At 42.1% G+C, this 19,170-nt stretch overlaps 1 long non-coding RNA gene across 2 annotated transcripts; it reads right to left on the bottom strand.

Annotated features, from left to right (window-relative positions):
• Positions 1 to 16,955: 16,955 nt before the first annotated feature.
• LOC123978018 lies at positions 16,956 to 18,267 on the bottom strand. 2 transcript variants are annotated; one of them, XR_006826843.1, is made up of 3 exons: positions 18,180 to 18,267; positions 17,948 to 18,059; positions 16,956 to 17,862 (listed from the first exon to the last, which is right to left on the bottom strand). It is a non-coding gene; the product is annotated as an uncharacterized LOC123978018 (long non-coding RNA). The 2 variants fall into 2 exon arrangements; XR_006826838.1 differs by having other exon boundaries at positions 17,958 to 18,059.
• Positions 18,268 to 19,170: the final 903 nt, after the last annotated feature.

Here is a 19,170-nt window from a genome sequence, read left to right as displayed (position 1 = left end):
ACTGCAGGGAATTATCTTTGCCTGAGAATCTGATCCAACATTTCTCTCTAATATGGTAGTTATATCAGATATCAGATGAAGCACACTCAATTGAAATCTTCCTTATGTGGATGATAATGACTTTCCTGCTTGAATCCAATTGAAGAGTCTCTAATGGCCCCATAATGTTTCCCCGCACAGCAAATTAACAGCCAGGCATGAGGCTATGGCACAGAAAAGAGACACTTTTACTCACTTTTAAACTCAGTGATTTTCCTTTTCTCCCCAGAAGAAATAACATGAAAAAAGAGCGAGACACTGTAGAAATGAGGCACAATCATTAATATTACTTCACATGCTGCTGGGTTTATTGCATACATGCGCTATTTAAATATTGGTTTTCACAAACAATATTGGATGGTTATAGTGCATTAATGAAAAAGGCAGAAAGCCTTGATCAGAAAACCAAACATAGACCTCATTTATGTTTTGTTGGGTAGTTAATAATTCAGTCATAAGTTAATTTTCTTCTTTGGAGTGCTTTCATCTTTATGGCCATTATATGACTGATTTTATCTGCTCATATTTACATCGATCACACCCAATAATAATGGGGAACAGTAAGTCCAGCAGGAATGTGTTATCAGGTTTCTCCCCTGTCCTCCACTTTCATTTCTACAAGATGTCATGCTGTATAGCTCAGGACTCACAATGCTAGGAACACCAGAGCAGGTCAAAAAATCCATTTCAGCAGCATTACCCCAGCAAAATGTTGCTTTTAAAGTTTTTTCAGGACCAAGCACTCTTCTACAGACTTAACAACATGACTTTTGGGCCCTATACATATCTGTATTATGATGTAAAGCAGGTACGTTATCGGTTTGGGTAACAGACTTTTTGCATTACTGCTATCAATTCAGTATCTCTGGAATTACATTTATATTGCGCAATTTTATATCACAAGCACAATATCAATTTCTTCTCAATTATCGGGCCCAGGATGCAGATTCCAAGTAGCGAGAGGTGGGGGACGCCGTCACATCAGTATGCAGAGTTTCGCCATACAGACCTAACAGCATTTTTTATTAAGATTACTAACTTCGGGAAATTCTTCCATTAGTAATAGCTAAATTCCTATGCTTAGATAAGATAGGATATTTTCCTAAATGAAGTTAGGAAACATTTCTGTGATATCAAAAATCCTAAATGTCCTCAACTGAGATAAGGTGGTGAAGAGATAGGTAAGCCTGAAGACGAGTAACTGAGTACACCATTAGGGACAGTGTGAGGAGTTCAGACTGAGTAGCTGCTCCTACATGTTAAAATATCTGTTCTGAACAGGAGCCTTCCTGGATGCGTTAATGCTTACCCCACTTGACCAAGAAAACCCTCATGATCCCAGCTGAAGAGTGTCCCTATGAAGAAGGACAGCTGGGGGGCCTTATATATTTCTTGTTTATGTTTTGGAACATCATTATATATTATGTAATGCTACATTATAACACTATATATATACATGATTTTTAATATGTTTTATTGTTAGTATATACTAAAAGTTCAAACCATTCACTCTGCCTGATTATTTTTTTCCTCTATCCAATAATAATGATTTCTTCTCCTTGGGAGTCTCTTAAAATGACCTTGCATTCTTGAGTGCTTTTGAGGGAGTAGATAAGGTTTGCGGCTGTATACGCTGACCAGTGATCATGCAGTAAACAGGTAAGTTTATGTGAATAATACGAAAGGAGGGGTTGAGTTCATGTGGGAGGTAGCAAGTTCATGTGAAGGGAGAGTACTTGAAAGTCTCCCAACAGTTATGTGCGTAACTACTGAAAACTGGTTTGAGCTGGTCACAGCCAGAAAAGTCCCTAAGTTCTAAGCATTAAGTGATTAATTTACCATGATTGTGTAATCAGAAACTGTTAAATTCTTTTTAAAGAAAAATGTCATTTTTACTGGTGTCAATTTATGCATGTTTATCTTTAAAAAAATATAATTTGACTTTCAGAAGCTCTGATGGTGAACTAAATCATCCAAAAATATATAAAACGATAAGGACTTTACCACTTTACACTTTACGGGCAAAGAAAGAGGAGGGGACTATGCAAAAATCCTGCCTGAAGTAGGAGGAGACCATGGGTTATAAAAGAAAGTAGTTGCAAAATGCGCAGCTAGTTCGTCTGGATCCTGCCAAGATATAACTCGGGTTTTTGTCTTGAAAAAGAATGAAAACTCTTTTTGCTCTCTCTTTAAACTCTAATATATTTTTTTGAACTCCAAGTTATTGTAGTTTGGCAAGATTTTTTAAGTGATGAAGACAGATTTTGGGTTTTTAGCTGGCCTAGCGTGAACTTTTTCTTCATCATGTAGGGGGAAAAACCCTCAGACCAGGCCAGAGGACTAATGGGCCCTCACTCTCACACTCATCAAACTCCATATTACATTGATTGTTATATCTCGCTCCTCCACTTGTGGGTCTTAGGGTCAGACCACCCTCCACCTCCACACATATTCAATATAAAAACAATAGTATTCTCTACCCTACAACACTTCTTCAAGGAAATAAGAACACTTCTAAAGAGATGAAATGTGACACAAGAAGTAGGACATCGTCTTGATATTAGCAAAACATTATGTATGATTAAACAATCACAGTTGGTTTACATTAACATAGGCACTGGTCCGTGCACTGTGTGCTGTATCACATCATGACCTTCAGAGCTGCAGTCCTCTTGCAGGGGCCCCTTGTGTTCATAAATCTGGTCTTCTACTCTTATCAGGCAGTCCTTACCGGGGCCTCCTATGTTTATAAATCTTAGTCTTTACTCCTATCGAGCCTGGGCCCAGCTGCTATCAACATTATGTGAGAATCCAACAAGGCCCCATTGTCTCTCGTTTGGATGTCTAATTAATTTTGAATCATGGTCTTCACCCAAACTTTCCCTCCGACCAATTATTAACACTGCTTGACGGGCCGGGTATGTGAGTTTTTGCAACATGTGAGGTGTGTGTGTTCTTGTGACGTCTGTGTCTTCTTACAAAAATGTGAAGGCCGCAGCCTGAGAGCAACAAGGCAGAGCAAGAATAATGAACCCCAAATTTTCAGTGCATCTTTAAATGAACACCATAAACATTATTCTAATAAACATCTTAATCATTATCCCAATCAAACTAGGCATATAATATATTCAAACATCATGGCTTAATAAAAAACAACAATCACTTGCTTAGCCTTGTATTACTGCAATCTGGATTAGTGACAGTAAATGGACGGATGGATGTCTTTCACAATAATATTCATGCCAGACATTATGCAACCGTGACATACTGTACCATCTTAAGTTTATATGCTTCAAACGATGTTGCATTGGTCATGTTAGGGGTTCCTTTATAACAAATGTGGTATGAATGAATTGAATTATAAAGACATCACTGACATTGACCAGTCTTACCCTACTTTGAACCCATGAAATGTTTTCAGGGTTGAGACTGCAATTGTTTTCTACTCATTTGTCTACAACAGGAGAACAGAAGCAATGGCTTGCTACTGTAGGCTTCAGCACTGAATTAATGTTTTTAGGAATTTGCTCAGATTTCCCTGATAACATCCCAGCCTCATATATTTGGCCTGGAACTATAGCTTGGAAAACCAAAGCTCTCTTCAAGATAATTCACCATCTCCAATGATGCTACATGACAACTCTGGCTGAAGCACTAATGGTTATAGCCCTTATGGAGGCTGGCATATTGGTTACCACTAACAGCCCAATATAACATGATGAATTGGGTAAATTGAGAAGGCAAGCCAATTAGATATTCATGCTCCGACAAAATGGATGTGCTCCCTTGTAATGAGACGACAGGAGTGTGTGTGTGCGCGTGTGAGTAAACAGCTGTTTGAGAGGTGGGGGATAACTGGAGAGTGGCAGTGAAAGAGGGTGAAGAGAAGCAGAGAGAAAGGTTGCTGTAGGTGTTAGTGAGCTGTTGGAGGCATGAAAGTAATGAATAAATGAACGTGTTCTTTGGACAATGGGAACAAAGAGAGAGAAGACAACATTAGATGAACGGAGAAAGAATTAGATGAGCACAAACAAGTGGAGAAAGAAGAGAAAAACTGGGGGAAAGAGATGAGTATGAAACAAAAGAGAAAATATAGCATTGTTTATGACCGTTGTGACTAATTTGCATCATATCTAAATTTTCTGCTATAGACAAATTAATAATCTCCACTTAATTTAGCATCAACTTGAAAGCAAAAACCCTTTTTTTATGTAATTGTAAATACATTTAGGCGTCAAGGGGATATTAGCAGGGAAAAGCTGCAGTCGCAGTCTCTACCTCTACTCTGCAGGGAAATAAAAACACATCACAATCTTTATAGGTATTCTAATAAATATAGAGGCATAAACACAACCAATAACCAACAACAGGTACCTTGACTGTCTGTAACACTCCCACAGTCAGCGGTATGGCATGGGAAACACTCACCAGGCACAAGTTGGGCACATTTTGCAAGCCGTTTCTAAGGACACACACTCAAAACCACTGCAGCACACAGGGACAGTGATCTGGAATATAGTTAAAAACGTGTTGACCTAAGTGAGCAAACAAGAAGATTGGAGCTCCCTAGAGCTATTTCTTTCTCGGGGGATGATGTCCAAAGTAATTGCACTGGCCACATTGCGCATGTGAGGTAGACTGTAACCAGACCTAGTCAAGCCCTCTTCTGGCTCAATTACACGCGTCTGCCTTGATTTAGCCACGCTCGTGGTGCTGCTCCAGGGATGGCAATAATGGTTGTTTCACCACTTTGTTCTACACTGAAATATCTCTGCAATGGTTCTATGGATGACATTACAGAAACCATAATACAATATAAATAAAGAAAAAAACGTGTGATGCAAACTCACAGCAGGGAGAGAGAGCTCTTGTGGACGAGCGAGAAGGTGTCTGCGAATATGGACAGGAACATTGGCGTAATAAAAAAACATATTAACCTAATGTTACTCTACAGTTATGTACTTTATCAGTGAAGTGTATGTAAGTAGACTGGAGATGCTAATCCCTCTATGAAATGTCCGGATCTTCACTGTGCTGCATTCTTAGAAACTATGACAAACTGCTCACGGGTCATATCTCTATCTTATTGTGTTTTCTGGTGTATGAGTGTTTTCTTTAACGATTTACTTTAATGATTAGACAGGCTGTGGTCAGTGCATGCTGATGGCGTGTGCCCCACCCCCAGTAATGGGATCAGCAGTGTAAGTTAACTCATGACTATGAAGTTACAACCCAAACTCATGGCCCAAACAGGTAGAAAACAACAAATGCACATGTACACATTTACTATGGAAGTGTATAGAGGACTTATTTCAAATTATCATGCAAATGTAATCCCACAATAACATCATTTTCCACATATGTGTGTGTTATTTAGCATTTGACATTTCATTTTCAAAGGCTTAACCTGCTCTAAAGTGGACATTATTCAAATGCAGTTAGCAAAACAGCTTCCCCAGTCTTCTGCATTTACATGTCCATGTCCTCATGGTCTTTTTAGATCACAATTAAAATTAAAATGCCATTTTCTAACTATGTGAAGATGAAAATGAGAACAGCATTTGACATTTAATTTTCAGAGACTTACTCTGCTCTATAGTGGACTTTATTCAAATGCAATGAGTGAAACAGTGCCCCCAGTCTATTACATTGCATTTCCATTTACAAGCAGCTTTCCAAGGGATACAATGCAAATGAAAATGCAATCTGTCAGTCCTCTCTTCAAGGCTAGTCCTCAGTTAAGACATCACTTCCTCTTCAGTCGGAAGGCCACTTAAGGTTCTGATGGTTCAGTTGTGTATCTACCATTACACAACACTAGGCTGTAACTTCACAACCAAACGAAATCTATTGACCGAACAGCTCAAGGATGGATCTATACTGACTTCAAACTTGGAACCTGTAAGTTTTACCATTTTTATGTCGCTTTTCTGTTTGTTTTCTGTTTTAACACTTGCCTGTTGAACTTGGCGTTAGCATGTTCTGCAGCTAACATGTCTAACTGTAATGTCAGATGTCTCTAGCGTGTATTGTGATTTTAGGCCCACATGCCATCACCTGTATGTGTGTCTGCTGCTGAAGTAGCCTATGTAAGTTTACCTGATAGATGCATGGCACATGTATAAAACAAATGGTCAATTGCTTGGCACCATTGTGTAACTGCTTACGTTAACTTGCTAATACCCGAAAGCTGCAACATCAGTGTCCTGCGAGGCAGTGTCAAGCCCAGGCTAATACAAACCCATTCTCATTTACAAATATACTTCACATTATTGCAGTACTACACACTTGACATGATATTGGACTAAACAGTAATGATGTGTGAATTGATCCTAAAGTATCGATATTTCTGATACCAACGTTTCCTGCTCTAGGATCGATACTCATATAAAAGGATCGATATCTAAACTCAGTCATTTGGAATGAGTGTGTGTTTTATTATAAATATCTTACTGTCACCAGGTTGGTCTAATTATACTCGGTTGATAGGAACTACTTTTCCCTCCACCTGTCAAAGTCATGCTCGCGCTACAGCTCTGTGACGGAGCTTCTTTGAAGTGAGCCGCTGCAGCCCTTTACATTTCCCGCGACTGAATACTGACTTTGGCTGACTGTAAAAGCTGTCATGTCTGGCTGTATTTTAGCTGTGAAGTTAATAATGTTGCTCCGTGTGATGTGTGTGCAAAGACAGTGATACTGAATACTTTGGCAACACCGCAACCTTCGCTAAATATCTGAGATTAAGTCAAAATAATAGGATGATGTTATGAAGCGGCAGTTCTGAGCAGGATAGGCTACAGCCTAATCCTTACAGTGTTTCCTCTAGGATTTCTTTCAGCAGCGGGCGCAGGACAAACCGCTAATAGCCACATTTCACAAAAAAAAGGAAACTTCAGTGTTTCCCCCTAGGATGGAGTTGTAGCAGGTGAAGCAAAATTTTTGTCTGAATATAAAACCCCAACACAACATGTCTCAGCAACATTGCTCTTGTGTCCATGAGCATGCGATGCACCTTAGAATAGCTTAAAACTGCAGCGTTTCCCAGTTTAATGTGAGCTTTAGATGAATGTTTTGGTGTTGGTCGGGGGGTTTTGGGGTGCTCCCCCAACAAAATTTTATGTTTTCCAATGAAAAATATGTAATTTCACATCATATTGGGCCATTATTTTCACCATATCGCTGAACAAATACTTGGAAAAGCTAGAGCAGATAATAAATAAACAACACCCAAAGATCAGTCTACTGGAGGAACTACAACCTTTAGATCTGGAGAAAGTAATGTGGTTGGTTCTGTTGCTCCACAGTGATTTTACAGCGATGGCACAGCATGTTTTGGGCATCACCCCTAAGCCTTAACGGCAGGAAAACCCTGTTAATATGACCTCAGAATCATTATAGATACGATTGCTCGTGTTTGCCTTTTGTGTCTTCATTTTACAGTTTCTGACATTTATCTGACATTCTGTATTTATCAGAATGGTAGAAGAGGAACAGCTTTGCGGTCTTCTTTGAAGGTCTAGAAGTCCACTTGTCTGGTCTCTGTAGACGACTAGTCTGTCTGTTGTGGCACTTGGGAAGTTGACGCCCTCTTGTGCTGCCAGGCAAAGGTCTCGGAACACGTCTCGTCTCTCGCTGACTGTAAGGACACCCGAGGATGGTACTGCCTCCCACTTTTCTTGGTCTCTGGTCTTGGCCCTTTTCTTGGCCCTGGAATCCACCACCAGTCTTGGACGTCAGTGCTGCTCTGGATCTCGCCAACACGCTTTGTGAAGAAGGTCTGGTAGCCATTACTCTCATGCTGTATTGCGCCCAGGACGGTCTGACTGTCGACAAGATGGTTCTTTTTCGACCTGGAGTCGGCAGTGTCTCTGGAAGTAGGTCTTGAGGAGGGCTGCGAAGACGGCTCTGCACATTTCAGCTTTCACAGGATCGCCTTTGTGGTCGAGAGGGGTCAGCTTGGCTTTGGATTCGACCAGTCTCATGACGACACCATGGCTGCAGCTCCAGCAAAGATACATCACCGCGGTGTATGCGTGTTCGCTGCCATCAGAGAACGTGATGGCACTGGGCTCTGCGCAGAGATCTGGCGGAGTCAGGGATCTGGCGAAGCGAAGTTGGCTCAAGTCAGCATATTCTTCTAATAGCTTTATGGCGTCTTCTCGGAGACCTTCAGACAAGTCTCTTCTAAGCAGTACTTTACTTTGGCTTCTTGGAAAGCTCTCCTGACCAGGATTGACAGGAGTCACAAGGCTGAGTGGGTCATACAGGCCAGAGACTTGGCTTAGCAGCTCTCTTCTGGTGAGTGGATCAGGAGTTTGATTTCTGACTTCTTCTCTGAGCAGGTCTTGACCAAGGCGCATCTATTTCTTTTTCTTTGAAAAGTTCACTGCAACCATTACATGGAGCTTGTCATCGTCGATGGTGTAACCAAGGCCAAGGGTTTGTTGTTCTCTTCCGTCAGCTGGTTTGGCAGGATCATAGTCTTTGGCTCAGTTCTGGGCATCTCACTCTTGGATTCTTTCCTCCCACTTCGATTAGAGTAGACGCAGGGCTTCATGTAGAATCCTCTAGCTTTCAGGATGTGCTCGATGTTGGCTGTGAGGCATTTCAGATGGTCAAGGTCGTTGTGTGAAGTCAGGATGTTGTCGAGGTAGGCATCTTCTTCCAGCACGCGTCTCTCTTCTTTGAAGTGACTGAATGAAGGAAAGTTTGCAAGCTCGCATGGCGACTTGGGCTATGCAACCGTCAGGTTTGTCTCCGATGTTGACTCTTGTTATGGCATAATCTTCTATTTCGGCATCTTCACTGTCAAGCCACAAGAATCTGTGCAGGTGGACCTCTTGATCTTCCAGCCAGATGGAGTTGTACATCTTGCGGATGTCACCAAGGGCAGCGTAGACACCAGTTCAGAACCTCAGCAGGACAGCTCTGATCGGGGTCAGGACGTCAGGACCTTTGAAGAGGATGTCGTTCAGAGACCTCTGTACTTTTGGCTGCTGTTCCACACTAGTCTGACTGGGGCGGAGACTGAGTGTGGATTTGGTGTGATGAGATGGCTTATGTACCACACTGGCCCGATCCAACTCTGCAGGACGTCTTTGGACAGCTTCATTGCAGCTCTGTGGTTCACCATCTCATGGACTTGTGCAGTGTAGGCCGTCTTCCACTCAGGTTCTTTTGACAGCTGCTTCTGAGTTCTGAGGAATGTAGCTTCTACTGCTTTCTTGTTGTTTGGCAGGGTTGCTGGATCATCTGCCCACGGATACTTGGCGTGCCAGTGTGGTTTGGTGCTGTGGTCATGTCCAGTTGCGTACGTCAGGCCATTTCTCACGATCTCCATCTCCCTTTCTTCTGCGAGCGTCATTTCTTTACCCCCTGGCTGGCAGTTCCCGCAGCGACACCCTCCACATCTCGGCTGGCAGGCGGCTCCGATGCTTTCCCACCTCCACCACTTGAGAAAGTCTCTGCTGCTGGTGGCTGTGCTATACTGGGTCTCGGGGTGGTCAGGATACTGGCAGGAAGCTGGGTCTGTAGTGAACTCTCGATACTTGACTGCTGCAGTTCTCATAAATCTCGCGAAGTGAGTCTTGGACATGTGGGACATCAGGGTGACTTCCTCGAAGAGGTCTGGATGTGTGCCCCCGACTGTCTTGCCAAGTGGACCGTCCCAGAGCACCAGGTCACCGATGGAGCGGACTTTTTGGGGCACCAGCTGGCCGTCTTTGTGGCTGATCAGAAGCTGGATTTCTCTGGGTCTGATGAGGTCTTTGAGGGGAACATCAGGGAAGATATTCTACAGCTAGTTAGGTGGAATTTTGTCAAGTCCGTAGCAGATCAGTTGGTGAGACTTGAGGGTCCCTCTTCGAGTGCTGATGCGGATCTTGAGAAGGTAGCGCTTGGTTGCGACAGACACCTTCATCCCTCCGACGCCATGGACGACCAGTCTGACATCTTCACTGCGGAGGTTCAGCTTGCTTGCAGCTTTATGAGTTATGTAATTCATGTCAGACGCCAGGTCAATAAGTGTCCCGATTCTCTCCCCGTCATTGATGGTGACGTCAAGGAGCATCAGGATCACGGGGTACTCGTGCAGACCAGTCTCCTCCAGAAGGCCTCTCTCTGCTGCAGTGGAGTTGTTGCAGAAGGCATCGTGACACTGCTGTGCTAGCTCAGGTGGAAGATTGGAGAGGAACTCTTCCTGGACCTCGGTGTATCTTCTCCCTTCAGCTCTCACTGGACCGGACTTGGGTCTTTGGGACAGGTGTCTGGGCAAGGGACAGAGAAGGTGGTAGTGTTGGTCTCTGCACTCTGGATTCCCGCACAGGTAAGTAGTTTTTCTGCAGGGTTTGTTGTGGATTTCGAGGCACCTCTTGCAGGCTCCGAGCTGTTACACTCTTCTCCTGGAGCTTTGTGGTGGTTCTAAACCTTCTGCAGATGTAGAGTTTTCTTTTGTGCTTTGGGTCTCCGCAGATGATGCAGCCTGCTGATTCACTGCTGGATTTGGTCTTTGTTCGGGCGTACTTTGTTTGAAACCTGGTCTTCTCCTTGGCAGGGTCGAGGTCTCTCAGCTGCTCTAACTGCTTGTAGATGGACTCTTGGGATTGGAGTTATGCAAGTAGCTTGGTAAAGCGGTTCTGGTGGCATCTGCATTGTTCAGTTCATTCAAATCATAGAGGGCTTTTTCAACTGCTTGGATGAGCTCTGCAATTCTTCTTGGCTGGTTACCACAGACAGGTGGGATAGCTTGTAGCTCTTTGACAATCTCGATGGTGATGGTAATTGGTTCCCGTAGCGGTTCTCTAGGACTCTGAAGATCTCGTCTGCTGAGGTTTAAGTAGACAGGCGTAGATCTTTGGCCACTCTTTAGTCGAGGCTATCAAGTAGTTGGAATTTCTTCACCTCCATGGAACCGGTTGGTTCGCCTTGCTTCTGCAGAGCCTCCCATTCTTTCCTCCATCTGTAGTACTCACGCTGGCTGCCGGTAAACTTTGGTAAAGCTGTGGCTTTGAGCTTTATGGCTGCGACAGGGGCTGCGCTGTGGGCTGTGACAGGTACTCTGTTGGTGTCCTCTTTAATTCTTGCTGCTCTGATCAGGGCGGCCTTCCCCGACACCAGCTTGGGAAGGAGGGTTTTGAGCTCTGTTAGGCGACGATTGAAGTCTTGCTTCTCGGCTAGTGGAGCCCAACGGTTCCAGGTCTGGTGTGCTTCTTTGGCTTTGTGCACCAGCCTCTCTAAATGGTGGAGCATAAAGTCATATGCCTCCAGGGGTGTGTCAGGCTGAGTGGAGGAGACGTTCTCGCACTCCGCAACTGCAGCTTCTAGAGCGAGGGTCAGTTCCCTCTCACCAAATGAGGCCCATAGTGTCTCTTGGATTAGGTACTTTACTTCTTTTAACTTCTGCTCACACTCTTTCTCCGTCTTCTCGAGCTCGGCTCTCTGCTGGTCGCTTAACCAGACCCTTTGTGATAACATGATATCTCTGGAATACCACAAGTCCCGTAATGGTTAAAAAGTTAAAAAAGCCAAAAACCAAAACCTTAAAAATAAAGCACTTTATTCATGGTCAATGAAATGGAAATATACATTGGGTATTTATAATGCACAAAGTAGCAAAGCCAAAACATTTATACAGAAACTGTCCAGCATCTGGGTGCAATAAATGGATCAACACAATGCTGAAATAACTACAACATGTTTTATTAAACATGTTAAACTGAGCTCCTCCCACCGGTAAACGCTGCAGCTGTCAGAGCATAATCCAGGTCAACTAAGAGTTTATTTGTCCAAAGGCTCCGGCGCTGCCCCCAGCTCGTTCCTCCACAGCTCTCCATCATTCAGCAGCCGTCTGTTGGCCTGCAGAGATTCTGTCTATCTGCTCTGCCTGGTCCTCTCCACTCTGAAGCCATCTGTGAAGGGATGTGAGGGATTGTGCAAAGATGCTTCCTGCATTACAATGACAGTACTTCTGTCCAGTAAAACCATATATTTAATAAGCGTGAGGTAAAGACCTCATGCCTATTAAATAAATGGGAAGACAGATTCTTTCGTGACTGTTTCTTCACAGTATATTTTGGCATAATTTTAACATGACGTATGTAACAACACAGTATATGCACACAACCATGATTCATATGCAAATCTATACAAAGACAAACATGCACAACATAATTTGAAAACCATCTTGTGACCACATACAGACATCCACCATATTTTATGAATATGGTTGGTTGATCATCAGTTGACATTAAGCGATGACCAATTTATTTTATTTGACAGTTATTCATTCCTGGCCTCCCCTGAAGCAGATATTGAATCTGTCCATCTTGTAGTGAGGGATGGGCTGCGATACAAAACACACAGAGGGTCTGGTATGTTTGGCTTTTTTCCCAGAAGGTTACTTTCAGCTTCTTTGACTATAAGATCTTTACTTTACCTGGTTTTCCTTAAAGCTACACAAAACACCACTTTTATATTAATTCACTCGAGTGAAAGTACAAAAGTACTAGTCCAATAAACTACTAAAAGTACAAGTTACTCTGTTTTGCTTCTCAAAAATTATTGTTCCTGAATAAATAACTTCACTGCAACATTCTCTTTAATGAATTCACTGTCGGGCATCACTATAAAACAAATAGCAACCAATGCTTATTAGAGAAAATAAATGATTTCTAATAAAAAAAAAAGGCACACTCTTGCAACGAGCTAATTCATGTAACATATCACAATCAATTCAGTGATCTTCAGATTTTAGTGTGTAGCCTACATTTGTTCTGCAAAGACAAAATGCCGTTAATGGAAAGAGAAAGTATTTCTGCCAGTTTGTGAAAGAGTGTCCAACAAGGCCACCAGTGGCGTAGTATGCAGTAACTGGATTTGAATTAGTAGAACAACAAAACCTTAAATTTAAAAAGGTATTTGCCTGATTTTAATGTTTAGTAAAATCTGCCAAATAAAGTAAAAACATCACATCTACCTTTGCAGTTTTCACTTATTCCCACAATATCATCGCAAAAAATGTTCCAAAACATTGCAACTTTCATCACAATGTTTTAGAAAAGCTGCCTCAAATCAGCCACTTTAGGCAAAAAAGGCCCATCCTGGAGGGACTGGATAGAGAGAAATTTGTCAGGCATGCGCTATTCACTTTCTCCTAACTCTACAATACATCTATCGTAATGTTTTTCTGGCTGACTCAGCTCTTAATTTTTAGAGCTGTTTTTCAGATGCTATTTTATGACCAGTTCAGTGCATTCATCTGAAATGTCAGAACCTCTTTTGTTTGTCACGGTGAATAAATCTGTCTTTCTTCATATCATCAGTACATTTAAACATTATGGTGAATATTCCATTTCCCAAAGCACTAAATTCACATGGGGCTAGATTCTGAGCAAACATCCATGTCACCAAACGAACTCAGCCAACTTATTCTGATTTTGATGAATGAATATTGTAGTTTCAGAGTTGTTTAAACATCATTATTACACAACATATTTATAATGGTAATTAAACAATGCATTTTAGCAACTACAGCAATAAGTTTATAAGATGACTTTAGCAATGTATTCAGCAATTTTACTTCAAGCAGTATTATGTTTTGAGATGATTCCTTAAAGGGTAAAAAAAAAAAAAGAATAATCATAAGTTATTTCCCTTGTTATATTTTCTGTCAGAGTGAAGCACATGCCAATTCTATTAACTTGAATTACTTCCTTTTATGCCAACTTAGTCCTCTTCGCAGTATATTTCACTACCACAATCAGGGGTGGATTGGCCAATCGGGAGAACCGGGCCAAATCCCGGTTGCCTGCGGGCTAATTTGGCCTGCCATTGAAGATCTTGAACAACACATCATCTAGCTAACTTGAGCCGGCGCACACTCTATTCACTTTCTACAAATGCAGCTCCACTCTGACAGCTGTTAGGAAGCTTCAACTCATTTTATCAAATGAAACAGTCACCACAACAATAACAATTACCTACAAAAAACATTATATTCTAAGCAGGCACGTTTTAAGAATACATCAATCATGAAGTTTTTTGTATTTCAAACAAATGGCAAACTTATTAGCAAATTTTAACAAAACTCCCTTCCCCACTATGCATCATGTTAAGTCTGAGGGGCGGACTTCACCCCGGACTCACACAGGCAGTGTTTGAACCGCGGTTTATTTCCGTTCTCAGACCGGCTTCAACTTCCACTGGAAGCCCCTCAGCATTTCAGCAGCAGAGTGTGCAGCCTGCACAATATGATAACTTGTTTTTTGTCCTTTTGTGATTCTAATTCCTTCATCACTTCGGCCCGCATTAGTTCTCTCATCCCACAAGGAGCATTTCAGAATAAGAGCGTTTTGCCTGTGTGATTTTGCTGACATGTTTAGAGTTTGTTGATTTGGTGATTAGTGCTTGCTTTATGTACTTCTACTGTGATTAATTAGGCTATCTAGTTAAATTGTTTCTTTTTTTGTCTGTAACTGTGTTTATTGTTGACATACAATCAGGGGTCTGTACAGGGTATTTTATTTTGAAAATTGACCGGATTCTCTATGTTTTATGTCTGACTTCCTGCCCGGTTCATCTGCTCATGCTGCTTGATGGATGCCGCACAAACAGAGCGGAACAGAGCGGGAGACACTTCTGGGACGCACTGCAGTGCTTCTGGTGTGAGCACAGACTAGAATAACTGTGATACGCTCTGGCAGTCGTGACGCAGGCAGACTCAGTGAGTCCTGGGTCATGCAAACTTGGTATTAAATGACTTGGTAGCAGGTGGGCACCATGATGAAGCTCCGCCCTCGTATTGAAAACTCAGTGTTCAACGCTACTTTAATGATCAGTCCCAAAAGTCAGTTCAAACAGTTTCAGGGGAGGCTCAGTGAATGGAAATGAAACATTACATTACTTATTGCATTAATTATCCAAAGGAGATCACATAAAATAACCTACATGTGTGAGAGTTCAGAGATACAGTAGTTTTGGGGAACAGTTTCCCCCCCACCAGAGTCAGAAACTAATAAATGGCTTAGGACAGACCTTTTTTAAAAACTATTTGGTGCAGTCAGAAGTTATGTAAAACAGCAATATTAGGCTATTTTGGCTCAAATGTTGAGTGTCTATGGTATAAGATAATATAATCGTGATCTCATAGACATCCAGGAATTGAGCAAAATTTAAAGAAGGGGGGGGGGCGCATTTCCCAAGCTTTGTATGAGACAACGACTAACTGCAGGATGAGAGGCTAGTACACCACTGTCCCCCCTCCAAAGTTATTCCCCCATTTGTCATCATGCCTCTCTGCCACTAGTTGACATGAGCGCCATCGAGTAATGATAATTAGCCAATGCTCCGCATGGAGCAGTCACGTGTTCACACACGTGTTTTGTATTATACACAGTTTTTGGCAAAGGAGGGATGGGCAGTTCTTTCATTGCTGCTGGTTGGTTCTCAGCAACTGTGTTTGCAAAACTTCTGAAGCCGAGTTGAAGATATTGAGATGACCGAGTGAGAGCATGTGTGAGGTTAGGGGCTGCGCAGCATGTGATTGACAGTGTGTTAGAGACCGTTCCTGGCTCCTTTTGGTCGTTTTATTCAGGAAGTGGTGGATTCTTGCAAAAGGCATTAGGACCAGTACACAGATTTACAGATTATCTGTCTCATGTATACTGTAAGGATAAATTGACAGTTAGCAAATATGATGAAAAGTTTTTTTTCGTATAATTGTCTGTCACTTACTGATTTCTCATCCCTTCTGCACCCTAGTGATCTGTGATGTCTAAACATATCGGATCCATGATGGGCGTTGGATTGGTGGAGTTTATGTTTTCATTGTAGGTCAAACCCGGTTGACGTTCACATGAATACAGATCTATCTAGCCGATAAATGGAAGTTAGTGGGAGGGCACTTTCTATGGGCTGCCACCAAGAATAATACAGTATGTCTGTCTGCCCAAAAGAACAGCAGTGGGAGAAAAGCAGCACAATAACCTTTACCTTCAGCTGTCAGAAACAAAGCTCTGGTGGATTTCTACAGAACAGCAATCACATTACTTTTTTCTCTCTCTCCTCATTCGACTCTCTTCTACACACACACACACACACACACACACACACACACACTGCTGCTCTCAAGGTAACATGAAAGGCCCTGGCAGATACAGAGACATTTTAGGGCCCTCATCTATCTCCCATGGCCAGGAGCTCTAGCGCTTAGCAAATGTCAACAGAAAATAATGCACACACAAAGGCAATCTTATTTGTTCAAGAATCGCTCTAGGTCACCGCAATTCACCCAGGCAACGCAGAGGGAGAAGAGCCACCAAAACAGCTACAAAGACCAGCCACTCTCCCTCCATTTTTAAAAATAAAAAAACTTCTTTCTTTCTAGTCCTGGTAATTCCCCCTTCATTTCTTTTTCTCTCTCTAACTCTGTTTCTCTTTATCCCTGCTGCTGTGAAACAAATAAATATCTTTCTGGTGTTTTCCAGCAAAAGCTAATCTGGTCAGCACTTTTTTCCTCTTCTCCTTCTTCACTGAATCCCTCTCTCATCCGCCTCCATATTTCCCATCTAATAATCAGTTCCATTTTGATTGTTTTGATGAGTGTATTCCTCCGCATTATGTATCGCTATTGCACGGCAGGTAGCTAATCAACTAAAACATTCTCTCTATTATTGCCACAGCAGATGAGCTAGTAATAGAAAAAATGGTGAATTCAATAAAGCACACACCTCCAAGGGGCTTTCATTTGAATGATTGCTCTGCCTTCGTACATCTCCATCTCTGATTGTGTTTATTTGTCCTCACCCGAGCATTCACACCACTTCTCAATGTTCCCTTTGTGTTGTTGTTTTCCTTCCTCACTTCACAATAAAAAACACTTTGATTTGCAATAATGATATTTCCCCAAGGCATGCATTGCTGTCTGTCTTTATCTTTTTTTGATACAACTCAGTCGCTAAAAAGACATTGTCATAAGTTTTAAAAAAGATTTAGATTTTAAAAAATTATTTTATTTACAAATTGGATTTTATTCTCATAGCTCTAGCCACCAGCACTGATAAAATATCTTCTTGCCTAAGTAATTGCAAAGATCTTTGAACTAAAAATACGTCAAACAGAGGAAGAAAAAGAAGCAGCCAGACCATCATAATATGTTGTATACACACAGTTTACCCAAATTATTTAGAGGTCTAACTGGAACGTAGGTAATTATTAACCCCTCAGTACTCAAGAATTATGGGGGAGTGTCACTATGGTAAAAGCAGTAGGTCATAGTTGAAGCAGAAAGTGGGTATGTGAACTGTGATAGACACCATTGGTAGTAGTTTACGGTCCACATTTTTCCCCTTTCGCCTTCAGATACATCATCTGTGTCCACTATGCTATGTTAGTATTGGAGCTGTTGAAAGCAAGAAGGGGATCGGTTCAGCATCAGCAGTAATGCAAGCATTTTTCTAGGCTGTCATTCTGAAGAGGGAGCAGAAAGTGAAGCTCTCTATTTACCAGTCAATAAACGTTCCAAGGTCCGAAATGAAACTGCAGTACATGTCGTATAGATCATCATATTCACAGCTACCCCTCACTGTTATTTTATTACTTAAACATATGTACTTCGCACTTTTTGCACTGCATTTCATCATCTCAGTACTCTGTGCAGTGACAATAAAGTTGAATCTAATCTGAAATTTCCTTCATAGGGTGGCTGGGCTCACAGTTGGAGACAAGGTGCAGAGCACTATCATCTCAAAGGAGCTTGGAGTAGAACCACTGAATCTTCACACTGAAATGAGCCAGTTGGGGTGGTTCATCAAAGGTGGAGCAGGTGATCTGGAGAAAGGCAGAGAGAAGTTAGTAAAAGCAAACTGGTTGCTAGATTAACGGGCTTAAGGCTAGATGTTAAGGTAAGACCTACGGTACGCAACTTAACAATCCAGCAGGGAATGGAATTCTGGTCTCTCCTTAAGAGGTAGGGATGGCTGATCAGGAACAGGTGCGTGATTACCAGCAGGTGCAGCCCGTGCCACCTCAGGAACCCAGACACGCACATGATTCAAAAAACTGAGAGAAGAAAAAAAAACAGAACAAAAACACACCAAGCATGCCTCATTCACCCAAAGGAAAAAAACTAATCAAAACACACTCACTCAGTCCCAGGCCGGCCTCTTAGGGCGTTGCTGGGAGACGGAGAACACTGAGCGCGTGCCGAGAGCAAACCTTTCACTTGGGTCAGGCTGTCTGTAGAGGGGGAAATATCTCAACCCCCCCCCTTTCCTCAGAGAGAGACAGAGATTTTTGGAATCTCATAATCGCACAAAAATAATTAAAACAACCCTGGCTGATCCACTACATTTACAATATAAATAATGTTGGATGATAAATGTTTGTCAATGCTATCCAGTGGTGAGCTGAATATTGAAATGTTGCATCAACAACAAAGTTTGATTGTTAGCTTGCAGTTTGTGTCTCAGTCACCGTTTGCAGGTATACCAGCTCCACATATATCTTTCAGTCAGGAGCTCCCTCTCAAATGCTGCATCAAGGTCCAGCGAAAAACTTGTGCAGAGTCAATGGTAGGTTCGGTAAAGTGTTATTATCACTGTTCCGAACGGCCACTTTTAAAGGTGGGGTGAAAAGCCTGTGGTTGCGAGGGGTGAGACACCATGTGTACATAGTTTTGCTCTCAGTTGTTCATACTAAATACATTATTTAGAAAGGGTTGACATGATGCTGAATAGATTGCATTTATATAGCCCTTTTTAACCTCAACGGACAAAAAAACTTTACAATTTTGCCTCTCAGCCACCTATGCTTTCACACACACCTATGGCAGCGGAGCTACCATGGAAGGCATTTGCCTGCCTATCAGGAGCAACCTGGGGTTCGATGTCCTACTCAAGGACACTTCGACACATGAACAGGAAGAGCCGGGATCAAACTAAGGGAATTTGATTGGACAGAAAATTTTAGCTAATTAGTTCCTTACCAAAAATCACATTCAGACAAAATACAAAAAACTCAGGAGATCACCCAATTGTTTCAACCTTAGTGACACAGAATGGCAAGCCCATTTTTCCAGATAAATTGACAAACTGGTGGAGATAAGTGCAGGAAAAAAGAAAGAGCTGAAGTGGGAGG

The sequence above is a fragment of the Micropterus dolomieu genome, linkage group LG01, assembly GCF_021292245.1.
Source record: "Micropterus dolomieu isolate WLL.071019.BEF.003 ecotype Adirondacks linkage group LG01, ASM2129224v1, whole genome shotgun sequence".
Lineage (NCBI taxonomy): Eukaryota > Metazoa > Chordata > Actinopteri > Centrarchiformes > Centrarchidae > Micropterus > Micropterus dolomieu.
The sequence above is the reverse complement of the archived record's forward strand: the minus strand, read 5'-3'. Positions and strand labels throughout refer to the sequence as shown.